Source organism: Schistocerca cancellata, chromosome 2 (assembly GCF_023864275.1).
Source record: "Schistocerca cancellata isolate TAMUIC-IGC-003103 chromosome 2, iqSchCanc2.1, whole genome shotgun sequence".
Taxonomy (NCBI): Eukaryota; Metazoa; Arthropoda; class Insecta; order Orthoptera; family Acrididae; genus Schistocerca; species Schistocerca cancellata.
Genome location: NC_064627.1, coordinates 1,049,421,112 through 1,049,434,124, shown reverse-complemented (window position 1 = coordinate 1,049,434,124; position 13,013 = coordinate 1,049,421,112).

The window sequence follows — 13,013 nt, the reverse complement described above, 5'->3', positions numbered from 1 at the left end:
CAAGCGAACAAATGTACAACTAAATGAAACTTTATAGCTCCCTTAATTCGCCGACAGATAGTGCTTAGCTCTGCCTTTTGTCGTTGCAGAGTTTTAAATTCCTAAAGTTGTATTCTTTTTGAATCACCCTGTAGTATCCTTATAGGGCTTCATTCGAAGGACGAGGACGGTATCTCTGATCTTTCATCGTCTTGTGTCGGGGTCGAAATCTTCAACTTCATAAGTAACATCAGACAACTGTCTTACAACCTTATAAGATCCAATGTTGCGCCTGAGGAGCTTCTCAGAAAGACCAACCTTCCGAACAGCAGTGAAGATCCAGACGAGGTCACCAGGCTGGTAGACAATAGGGCGGCGGTTCGCGTCATACTTTCGACTATCGTTTTCTTGAGCCTGCAGCGTGTGAAATCGAGCTAACTGCCGAGCTTCCTCAGCTCTGGTTAACACCAGGCCGATGTAGTCGTCGTCCACGTCATCAGGATGTAACGGAAACAAAGTGTCGATCGTCGTAGCCGCCTCACGACCATGCACCAGGAAAAATGGCTTAAATCCTGTGGTGTCTTGTTTGCCGGTGTTGTAGGCTAACTTCACGAAAGGTGGCACCTCATCCCAGTCTCTCTGCTCAACACTGACGAACATTGATAGCATGTCGGCCAAGGTCTTATTAAGGCGTTCAGTAAGCCCCTTAGTTGGCGGATGGTAGGCAGTCGTCATGTGATGAGTAATGTGGCAGCGACGGTTTATCTCTGTCACAAGATTCGATTGAAAAACTGTCCCTCGATCCGTAATTAACGACCTTGTATCACCTTGTTTTAATACAATGAATTTGGCTACCTCGAACGCTTCGGCTGTTTTCACGGCTTTTGTAATGGCATAGCGTGTCAGATAATCAGTACAAACAATAATCCATCTATTGCCACTAGCAGACGTTGGAAATCGTCCGGGGCAGTCAGTCCCAACTGACTGGAAAGGCGTTTCGGTTGGTGGTATTGGTATGAGGGCGGCCAGGTGGTTTCTGAGGAACTGACCTTCTCCTCTGGCACTCCCGACAGTGCGAAACATAGTGACGGACACTCCTAAGTAAGCCTGGCCAGAAAAATCTCTTGCGGATCCTATCGTATGTCTTAATAAATCCTAAATCTCCGGCCTCAGGTGTGTCATGGAATTTCTGTAGAACATCTAAGCGCATTTGTTTAGGAATCACTGGTAGCCACCTCTTTCCAAACGGAACAAAGTTTTTCTTGCAGAATAATTCATTAACTACCTTAAATTGTCCATTCACATCCTCTGACCGATTTAAGACAAGCATAATTTGACATATCTTAGCGCCCTTCCTCTGCTCAGGGGAGAGATCGTGGAGTGCAGCGGGACAGTCACTATCTTAATCAAAGTCTTGATGGTCTTGCACAGTGTTTCTTGAGAGACAGTCGGCATCTTGGTATTTCCTTCCACTTTTGTACACTGTGGTAGTGTGTAGTTCTGTAGGTGCTCTATCTACAGACCAATTACAGGGTCAGTCGTCAGAGGTTTTCACAGCACATCGAAAGAATCTTGTTGAGCACTAGCCCAGATAAATTTAGCATCGGCTTTTAACAACTCTTGGAGTGGCCTGGCTTTGATACAAAAGTCTTTGATAAAACGACGGTAATAAGAACGAAATTCGAGGAAGCTTCTAACATCTCTGATACTTTTAGGAATAGGAAATTCAGTTATAGATCTCACCTTTTCTGGGTTTGGCCGCACACCTTCGTTTGACACAAGATGTCCAAATATTTTGATTTCTTTTGCTCCAAAGAGACACTTTCTTGGATTACGTTTCAGTCAGGCTTGTTGGAGACACTTAAGAACGGCCCTCGGTCTTCTTTATGTGTTCATCAAATGTCTCTGAGAATACTATAATGTCATCTTAATAACAAAGACACATCGTCCACTTCAGGTGACTTAGAAGATTATCCTTAATCTGTTCAAAAGTTGCTAGTACATTACACAAACCAAACGGTATTACCTTAAACTCATACAGGCCCTCAGGGGTGATGAATGCAGTTTTCTCACAATGAACCTCATCTACTTCGATTTGCCAGTATCCCGAGTACATGTCCACGGTTGAGAAAAACTTAGCCCATTTCAGACAATCTAGGGTACCGTCAATTAATTGAAGAGCGTAAACGTCCTTTTTACTTATCTTATTAAGCTCCCTGTAATCAACACAAAAGCGCCAACTGCCATCCTTCTTCCTGACGAGAACCACCGGTTGACGACCATGGGCTCTGCGAAGGCTGAATGATGTCATTCTTCATCATTTTCTCTAACTTTTCGCGAATTATTCGACGTTCCGTTGTTGACACATGGTATGCTCTCTGGCTTATTGCTTGATGGTCTTCAGTGCTAATCCGGCGCTTGTCTAATTTGCTCTTCGCTTGTGGACTGAAGAATTCAGAGAAATCTTGAAGAATGGCAAGTAGCTTCTTTTGTTGTTCCTTAGTGAGATCTGGTGATAGTCGAGCTATAAGATCTCGTACTGGTAGCGCTAATTTCGCTCACAGACTCGGCATGGAAGGTTTCTATGACGCTCACCTGTTCTTCACTTAACGGCTCAGCGTTTGCTATGCACATGCGTCTTGGAAGGATCTGCGGTTCTCAGCGACAGTTAACTATCCACAATTCACCGAATCCGTTCTTAAACGAGACGACAGAGGCTGGGATGACCAAGGTATTCTCCTGTATGTCCATCCTTTTAGCGGGAGGCCTCTGGGACGACGGCCGTTTACTATCGTTCCAAATAAATAAAAACGCCTACATCCCTCCTTATGATATTTTATTTTGTCGCTACCAGGTTCAGCGCTTCAGTGAGTCATCTTCAGGGTGTTTTTGATGCGGTACAGGTTGATATGATCCCCCATGTATAACACATCAGTTGCCAGCATTACTGGATACGCAGATAACGTACTCAACTGAGTTACTGCCCGTCATCCATGTGGAGCACGTACTGGTCTCACCCCGGACTGCTAGTACTCAGCCACACACAATTGATATCACCAAAGCGTACGGACCTGAAGATGGCGTTGACGCAACGTGGAAACTAGTAGCCAAATAAACATGAAATCATAAGTACAGCTGGAGGAGTTTCATTTTTAATAAAAATATACCAGCTGATGTCCCACCAATATCAATTTAATTATGGATGTACGAAGATTCTCTAAATATTAGTTAGTGCGAGAGGTATGGAGTTCTTAGAAGTGGGAGAATTAGGAGCCGGTACAATACAGGCAACTCAGCAATATAGGCAACTCAAAACAACACTGTGTGATAGTGAATCGTGTACGGTGCGGAAAACCGGAAAAGACTAGAATGGAACGTTTGTGATGTGTTGTTACAGAACGATATTAAAATAAGGTGGACTGATAAGAGTAAAAATTAGTTTCCCCGCAGAACCGGCGAGGAGCGTAACGTATGGAAAACATTGACAAGAAGACGGGACAGGATGATAGAACCTGTCTTTAGCAGTCAGGGAATAACTTCCATGGCCGAGTAACTTACGGGAATGCAGCCGGTTGACGTTCGTCGACAATCGCCGATATTTGGACAAGTGACTACCCTGTTGTCTTCAAGGCTTAACTGCAGCATGTAAGTGCTGTGCAAGTGAATTTAAAACCTGTACAGCGTTTACTTGCTGCAGTTATGCCTTGAAAATGACAGGATGGTCACCTGCAGAAATATCGCCGCTTGTCGACGAAGTCATCGGGCAGCCTTCCCGTAGGTTACTTAAGCGTTGTATACCCTCATTAGTTATGTGATCTACCCATCTAATCTTCAGCATTCTTCTGTAGCACCACATTTCGAAAGCTTCTATTCTCTTCTTGTTCCAACTATTTATCGTCCATGTTTCACTTCCATACATGGCAACACTCCATACAAATACTTTCAGAAATGACTTCCTGACACTTAAATCTATATTCGATGTTAAAAAATTTCTCTTCTTCAGAAACTCTTTCCTTGCCATTGCCAGTCTACATTTTACATCCTCTCTACTTCGTCCATCATGGAAGAACCCTGGAGATACTAGAAGGTTTCAGATAGATTATATAATGGTAAGACAGAGATTTAGGAACCATGTTTTAAATTGTAAGACATTTCCAGGGGCAGATGTGGACTCTACCCACAATCTATTGGTTATGAACTGTAGATTAAAACTGAAGAAACTGCAAAAAGGTGGGAATTTAAGGAGATGGGACCTGGATAAACTGACTAAACCAGAGGTTGTACAGAGTTTCAGGGAGAGCATAAGGGAACAATTGACAGGAATGGGGGAAAGAAATACAGTAGAAGAAGAATGGGTAGTTTTGAGGAATGAAATAGTGAAGGCAGCAGAGGATCAAGTAGGTAAAAAGACGAGGGCTAGTAGAAATCCATGGGTAACAGAAGAGATACTGAATTTAATTGATGAAAGGAGAAAATACAAAAATGCATTAAGTGAAGCAGGCAACAAGGAATACAAACGTCTCAAAAATGAGGTCGACAGGAAGTGCAAAATGGCTAAGCAGGCATGGCTAGAGGACAAATGTAAGGATGTAGAGGCTTATCTCACGAGGGGTAAGATAGATACTGCCTACAGGAAAATTAAAGAGACCTTTGGAGAAAAGAGAACCACTTGCATGAATATCAAGAGCTCAGATGGAAACCCAGTTCTAAGCAAAGAAGGGAAAGCAGAAAGGTGGAAGGAGTATATAGAGGGTCTATACAGGGGCGATGTTCTTCAGGACAATATTCTGGAAATGGAAGAGGAGGTAGATGAAGACAAAATGGGAGATACGATACTGCGTGAAGAGTTTGACAGAGCACTGAAAGACCTAAGTCGAAACAAGGCCCCGGGAGTAGACAACATTCCATTAGAACTAATGACAGCCTTGGGAGACAAAACTCTACCATCTGGTGAGCAAGATGTATGAAACAGGTTAAATACCCTCAGACTTCAAGAAGAATATAATAATTCCAATCCCAAAGAAAGCAGGTGTTGACATATGTGAAAATTACCGAACAATCAGTTTAATAAGCCACAGTTGCAAAATACTAACGCGAATTCTTTACAGACGAATGGAAAAACTAGTAGAAGCAGACCTCGGGGAAGATCAGTTTGGATTCCGTAGAAATACTGGAACACGTGAGGCAATACTGACCCTACGACCTATCTTACAAGCTAGATTAAGGAAAGGCAAACCTACATTTCTAGCATTTGTAGATTTAGAGAAAGCGTTTGACAATGTTGACTGGAATACTCTGTTTCAAATTCTGAAGGTGGCAGGGGTAAAATACAGGGAGCGAAAGGCTATTTACAATTTGTACAGAAACCAGATGGCAGTTATAAGAGTCGAGGGACATGAAAGGGAAGCAGTGGTTGGGAAGGGAGTAAGACAGGGTTATAGCCTCTCCCCGATGCTATTCAATCTGTATATTGAGCAAGCAGTAAAGGAAACAAAATAAAAGTTCGGAGTAGGTATTAAAATCCATAGAGAAGAAATAAAAACTCTGAGGTTCGCCGATGACATTGTAATTCTGTCAGAGACAGCAATGGACTTGGAAGAGCAGTTGAACGGAATGGACAGTGTCTTGAAAGGAGGATATAAGATGAACATCAACAAAAGCAAAACGAGGATAATGGAATGTAGTCGAATTAAGTCGGGTGATGCTGAGGGAATTAGATTAGGAAATGAGACACCTAAAGTAGTAAACGATTTTTGCTATTTGGGGAGCAAAAAAACTGATGATGGTCGAAGTAGGGAGGATGTAAAATGTAGACTGGCAATGGCAAGGAAAGCGTTTCTGAAGAAGAGAAAGTTGTTAACGTCGAGTATAGATTTAAGTGTCAGGAAGTCGTTTCTGAAAGTATTTGTATGGAGTGAAGCCATGTATGGAAGTGAAACATGGACGAAAACTACACTCCTGGAAATGGAAAAAAGAACACATTGACACTGGTGTGTCACACCCACCATACTTGCTCCGGACACTGCGAGAGAGCTGTACAAGCAATGATCACACGCACGGCACAGCGGACACACCAGGAACCGCGGTGTTGGCCGTCGAATGGCGCTAGCTGCGCAGCATTTGTGCACCGCCGCCGTCAGTGTCAGCCAGTTTGCCGTGGCATACGGAGCTCCATCGCAGTCTTTAACACTGGTAGCATGCCGCGACAGCGTGGACGTGAACCGTATGTGCAGTTGACGGACTTTGAGCGAGGGCGTATAGTGGGCATGCGGGAGGCCGGGTGGACGTACCGCCGAATTGCTCAACACGTGGGGCGTGAGGTCTCCACAGTACATCGATGTTGTCGCCAGTGGTCGGCGGAAGGTGCACGTGCCCGTCGACCTGGGACCGGACCGCAGCGACGCACGGATGCACGCCAAGACCGTAGGATCCTACGCAGTGCCGTAGGGGACCGCACCGCCACTTCCCAGCAAATTAGGGACACTGTTGCTCCTGGGGTATCGGCGAGGACCATTCGCAACCGTCTCCATGAAGCTGGGCTACGGTCCCGCACACCGTTAGGCCGTCTTCCGCTCAGCCCCAACATCGTGCAGCCCGCCTTCAGTGGTGTCGCGACAGGCGTGAATGGAGAGACGAATGGAGACGTGTCGTCTTCAGCGATGAGAGTCGCTTCTGCCTTGGTGCCAATGATGGTCGTATGCGTGTTTGGCGCCGTGCAGGTGAGCGCCACAATCAGGACTGCATACGACCGAGGCACACAGGGCCAACACCCGGCATCATGGTGTGGGGAGCGATCTCCTACACTGGCCGTACACCACTGGTGATCGTCGAGGGGACACTGAATAGTGCACGGTACATCCAAACCGTCATCGAACCCATCGTTCTACCATTCCTAGACCGGCAAGGGAACTTGCTGTTCCAACAGGACAATGCACGTCCGCATGTATCCCGTGCCACCCAACGTGCTCTAGAAGGTGTAAGTCAACTACCCTGGCCAGCAAGATCTCCGGATCTGTCCCCCATTGAGCATGTTTGGGACTGGATGAAGCGTCGTCTCACGCGGTCTGCACGTCCAGCACGAACGCTGGTCCAACTGAGGCGCCAGGTGGAAATGGCATGGCAAGCCGCTCCACAGGACTACATCCAGCATCTCTACGATCGTCTCCATGGGAGAATAGCAGCCTGCATTGCTGCGAAAGGTGGATATACACTGTACTAGTGCCGACATTGTGCATGCTCTGTTGCCTGTGTCTATGTGCCTGTGGTTCTGTCAGTGTGATCATGTGATGTATCTGACCCCAGGAATGTGTCAATAAAGTTTCCCCTTAATGGGACAATGAATTCACGGTGTTCTTATTTCAATTTCCAGGAGTGTAGTTTGGACAAGAAGAGAATAGAAGCTTTCGAAATGTGGTGCTACAGAAGAATGCTGAAGATTAGATGAGTAGATCACTTAACTAATGTGGAGGTATTGAAGAGAATTGGGGAGAAGAGGAGTTTGTGGCATAACTTGACTAGAAGAAGTGATCGGTTGGTAGGACGTGTTCTGAGGCATCAAGGGATCACCAATTTAGTACTGGAGGGCAGCGTGGAAGGTAAAAATCGTAGAGGGAGACCAAGAGATGAATACACTAAGCAGATTCAGAAGGATGTAGGCTGCAGTAGGTACTGGGAGATGAAGAAGCTTGCACAGGATAGAGTAGCATGGAGAGCTGCATCAAACCAGTCTCAGAACTAAAGACTACAACAACAACAACCGTGGGAGGAAGGTTTCGCAATTTCTATGGCACTTCGGAGAGCTGTAGAGGTTAAAGCAGAAGGGGAAGACAGGGACTGGAACATATGCAACAAAAAACTGAGAGCGTAGGTTACAAGTGTTACTGTGGATTGAAGAGATTGACACAGGAGTGGAATTCGTGGCGGGCCGCATCAAATCGGTCAGAAGACTGCCAACCAAAAAATATTTTTAAAAAATAAAGAGGTCTAAGTTATTGTCGCTGTGATTCTCCAGTTAGTATGCATGTGACCCTAAGATTATGTCGTGCACGATGTACAGCTCGTGTAATGCGCTTGATGCGGGTTACGGTCTTAACTCTGCCTGTAAACAGCAGGTTGAAACAAGAGCAGAGCAGCGAACTGGATACACTGTAGCGTGCGCTGTCAACCTCCCCCACCCGCTGTGGCGCCCGCCCTCCCGCCTACACCTCGCCGGGGGATCCCCCGCGGAGAACAGGCGACGACCCCTAATTACGAGGCATGCACCTTGTAACTCTCATGTAGCGTCTTGTTAATGGCCCTCACGCCTAAGGTAACTCGCATAAACGGATGTAGTTTCCAAACTCCCACGGTAACTCCCGGAAACATGTTTTTAAACTCCAAAAATACGTTAGACGGTAGTTCCAAATATAACCTAAAACCGTGACGTGAACCATATTTTCGTGGGGTAATGCTGAGTATTGTTATGACAACGATTGAAAGCACTTTGCTACAAACAGAGTAGGAAATGTAAAACTTTAAACACTGGTTGCCACCGTAACAATCTGTTTGGCACGAGGGCTGTTGTAATGTCTTTGTTAAGTCAGAAGACATACCAATGTGGCAAAACGAACGGAGAGTCTAACAGAGAGTTACAATTTTCTTTTGTCGAATTCCGTTGGACCAACTGAGTCGCAGCTACTCGGTTAGGCAACGATTCAATGAATACGTAATTCACAAAACGTTAATCAAATCTATATAAACAAAAACGTAAATGTTCGTTTGTTCAAAATCGTGTATCTCCAAACGTTCTTTACCGATTACTTTGAAATTTTGATGCAACTTGCATTCTAATAGAGGCGTGATTTTAGGTACCTATTTCTTTTATATATATATATATATATATATATAAATATATATATATATATATATATATGTGTGTGTGTGTGTGTGTGTGTGTGTGTGTGTGTGTGTGTGTATGTGACATTTCGAGATTTTCTTATAACAACGTTTCACTGTTATTAAATTTATAGAAAAAATTATATATTATATATATTAAAAACAGTTAAATAGAAACATACGTGTATTCCAGTGCAACGTTGTGTCAAATTTCAAAGCATTCGGTCAAAACATTCCGACATTTCCGATTAGGAACATTTACAGATATCGGCTTATTCATAGAATACTAGTGAAGTGCAATCAGTCTACGAAGGAGATTGTTTACAAATCACTCGTGCGATCAGTTCTAGAATACTGCTCGTGTGTGTGGAACCCTTACCAGATAGAACTAACAGGGGATATTGAACGTTTACAGAGAAGGGCAGCACGAATGGTCACAGGCGTAAACTGTCCCTAGAAAGTCTATGAACAAAGTTTCAAGAACCGGCTTTAAATGATTGCTCCAGGGATATACCGCAACCCCTACACATCGCTCACATAAGGATCGTGCGGATAAGATTAGAATAATTACTGCACGCACAGAGGCAGTCAAACAGTCATTCTTCCCACGCTCCATACGTGAATGTAACATGGACGTACCCTTTGCCACGCAACTCACAGTAGTTTTCACAGTATAGGTTTAGATGTAGACAGGGACACTAAATTACGGTTGTTGCACTACAATTATATTCCTGAACCTAACAAAAAGTGAAACAAAGAAAATACTCTTTAGAAAACTTAATCACGGCGGATCCCCGGAAGTCTCCTCTACGACTTATCGCTTTTACGTTGTTTTGGTGCTGAAAAAACAGTGAGATCATAATTTTGGAAAGACTTCACTGAGAGACTTCACTGAAACAACTCCAAATATACACACGGTTCACATAGGTCTGATAACGTCTGTAGATTTCTTCAAGAAAAACTGCCGAACAAAGAACTCCACCGCATTATCACTCTTAAAAGAGTAGCGTCCAAGATAATGATCAATCGTAAACAATGGTGTCATAATAGCAATGGCAATTCTTAGTAACAACGGCTTTAAGTAGTTGTAAATGGTTTCATTTGGCTCTCATGATTGTCAACCATCAGTTTCGGGAAGTATAATTTTGCAGAGATTTTTCTCGGACGTCTTGGTATTTCTTGCCACACTTAGTGCACTCGTAGTAAATAATACCGTTTGGATGTTACCGTATCGCCCTCAGGTGCGTAACTGTTGCCTTATTCTTTGCAGCTCTTCCACACCACATTCAGTCATACAGCCACAAACTTTTCTCTGCGCAGTTAGTGAAAAAGGAGTAATCTACGCAATAGACTTCGTAATGTTCCTCGCCTCTTCAGATATGAAGGCATACTGGTTAGGAAGTGTACCTCCACGTCCTTTGATCTCGCACTCGATGGAACTGTGAACTGAGTCGCATTACATCAGAGTACGACTTTCTCCAAAAACATTTGAGTAATCTAAACTCCTGAATGAATAGCTAACCTTGAAAGAGCAATTGATAACATGGCGTTTCTATTCTTATACGTGCAGTCTTCAGGATACAAAATGACTGGGACAGGATTTTCCTTAATCTTTTTGGATAGTGTGTCCGAGATACACGATGCAAAACTTAGTGCAACCAATTCATTTTGCATTTCATCGAACCAATAACACCCTGCATCATGACTTTCTAAATCGTAAAGTTATAACAGCCAGTTTTGTTTTACAATAAACTGCGATTCTCTGCAAAACTGGAGCTACTCTCACGGCCTGCTAGTCCATAGTGGAGACTGTGCAGATCTTGTGCTGGGCATCTTTCTTATCTAGGTCTTTCTGCAGCCTTGCCTGCTATTTCCGTTGTATGTGCTTCTTCCACACGTCTTCACTCAAGGTTCCAACCATGTAGCTACAACACAAGTCTTCTTTTGGGGAAAATAAGCTAAAACTACCCTATCCGAAAATCAAGTAAAGGCGGCCCGACTAAATGATGAACTTGTCCCTTACTACATTTTTCGGTATGAAGTCCATATATCTGTTGTTTGTTTTGTACTACAGGCTCGAGGTACAGCTTGGAGGAGGACTTCCTGCAGTAATGTAATGGCAGTTTTTGAAGACACCCCAGGACTTTTCAATAAAATATTTCTGGGTTTGTGACGGCATTGTCAATACATATAAAACTACCGACGTTTCGATTCCTGTTGCAAGCGGCCCTGAAGAAGGGACCGAAAGGACGGTAGTTTTATATACAGGGTGTTACAAAAAGGTACGGCCAAACTTTCAGGAAAGGAGAGGAGGGAGGAGAGAGAGAGGAGGGAGGAGAAGATGGACAGAGAGAGGAGGAGGAGTTGGTGATCAGACAGAAGGGGCAGGAGCAGGACATGAACAAATAAAGGAGGACAGGGAGATAGGCAGAGACAGGGGAGTGAAGGAGACAGCAAAGGTATCCAGTTTCCAATTATATATTACAAACGAGTGCTTTCTCTTTTCTTATTTCCCATCTAACCAGAGTGAGCCACAGCGAAGTGTAGCCAGGTACAGCTAGTAGGTCGTAAAACGAGGAAAATTAAAATAAAAACACGAAAATAAGGTAACTGAGTTAGTATATGCCCGTAGGTAACACAGTACAGCCATAGGCTCTAAATTAATTCAAAGAACTGTTATACAGAAATTTTTCTTTAGTTTCAGATTGGCTTTTTTGCACATTTCCTGCATCGTAATCGTGACAAACCGTCAGAGGTCAGAGGGTTCACAAATCAGATACATTTTCTGTGGGAAGACATGGTTACATGCTGGTCATTTTTAAAAGTTGAACTTTTTGTTTTCATGTTCATTTACAACAAAATTTTATAAATGCAAACAGACTATGTACATAAGCAACTACACTACTGGTCATTAAAATTGCTACACCAAGAACAAGTTCAGATGATAAACGGGTATTATACTAGAACTGACATGTGATTACATTTCCACGCAATTTGGGTGCATAGATCCTGAGAAATCAGTACCCAGAACAACCACCTCTGGCCATAATAACGACCTTGTTACGCCTGGGCATTGAGTCAAACAGAGCTTGGATGGCGTGTACAGGTACAGCTGCCCAAGCAGCTTCAACACCATACCACTGTTCATCTAGAGTACTGACTGGCATATTGTGACAAGCCAGTTGCTCGGCCACCACTGACCAGACGTTTTCAATTGGTGAGAGATCTGGAGAATGTACTGGCCAGGACAGCAGTCGAACATTTTCTGTATCCAGAAAGGCCCGTACAGGACCTGCAACATGCGCTCGTGCATTATCCTGCTGAAATGTAGGGTTTCGCAGGGATCGAATGAAGGGTAGATCCACAGGTCGTAACACATCTCAAATGTAACGTCCACTGTTCGAAGTGCCGTCAGTGCGAACAAGAGGTGACCGAGACGTGTAACCAGCGCACCCCATACCATCACGCCGGGTGATATGCCAGTACGGGCACCTAATACCATCACGCCGGGTGATACGCCAGTATGGCGATGACGAATGCATGCTTCCAATGTGCGTTCACCGCGATGTCGCCAAACACGGATGCCACCATCACGATGCTGTAAACAGAACCTGGATTCATCCGAAAAAATGACGTTTTGCCATTCGTGCACCCAGGTTCGTCTTTGAGTACATCATCGCAGGCGCTCCTGTCTGTGATGCAGCGTCAAGGGTAACCGCAGTCATGGTCTCCGAGCTGATAGTCCACGCTGCTGCAAACGTCGTCGAACTGTTCGCGCAGATGGTTGTTGTCTTGCAAACGTCCACATATGTTGCCTCAGGGATCAGACGTGGCTGCACGATCAGCTACAGCCATGAGGATATGGTGCCTGTCATCTCGACTGCTAGAGATACGAGGGCGTTTGGATCCAGCATGGCGTTCCGTATTACACTATTGGACGCACCGACTCCATATTCGGCTAACAGTCATTCGACCTCGACCAACGCGAGCAGCAATGTCTCGATACGATAAACCGCAATAGCGATAGGCTACAATCCGACCTTTATCACAGTCGGAAACGTGATGGTACGCATTTCTCCTCCTTACACGAGGCATCACAACAACGTTTCACCAGGCAACGCCGGTCAACTGCTGCTTGTGTATGAGAAATCAGTTGGAAA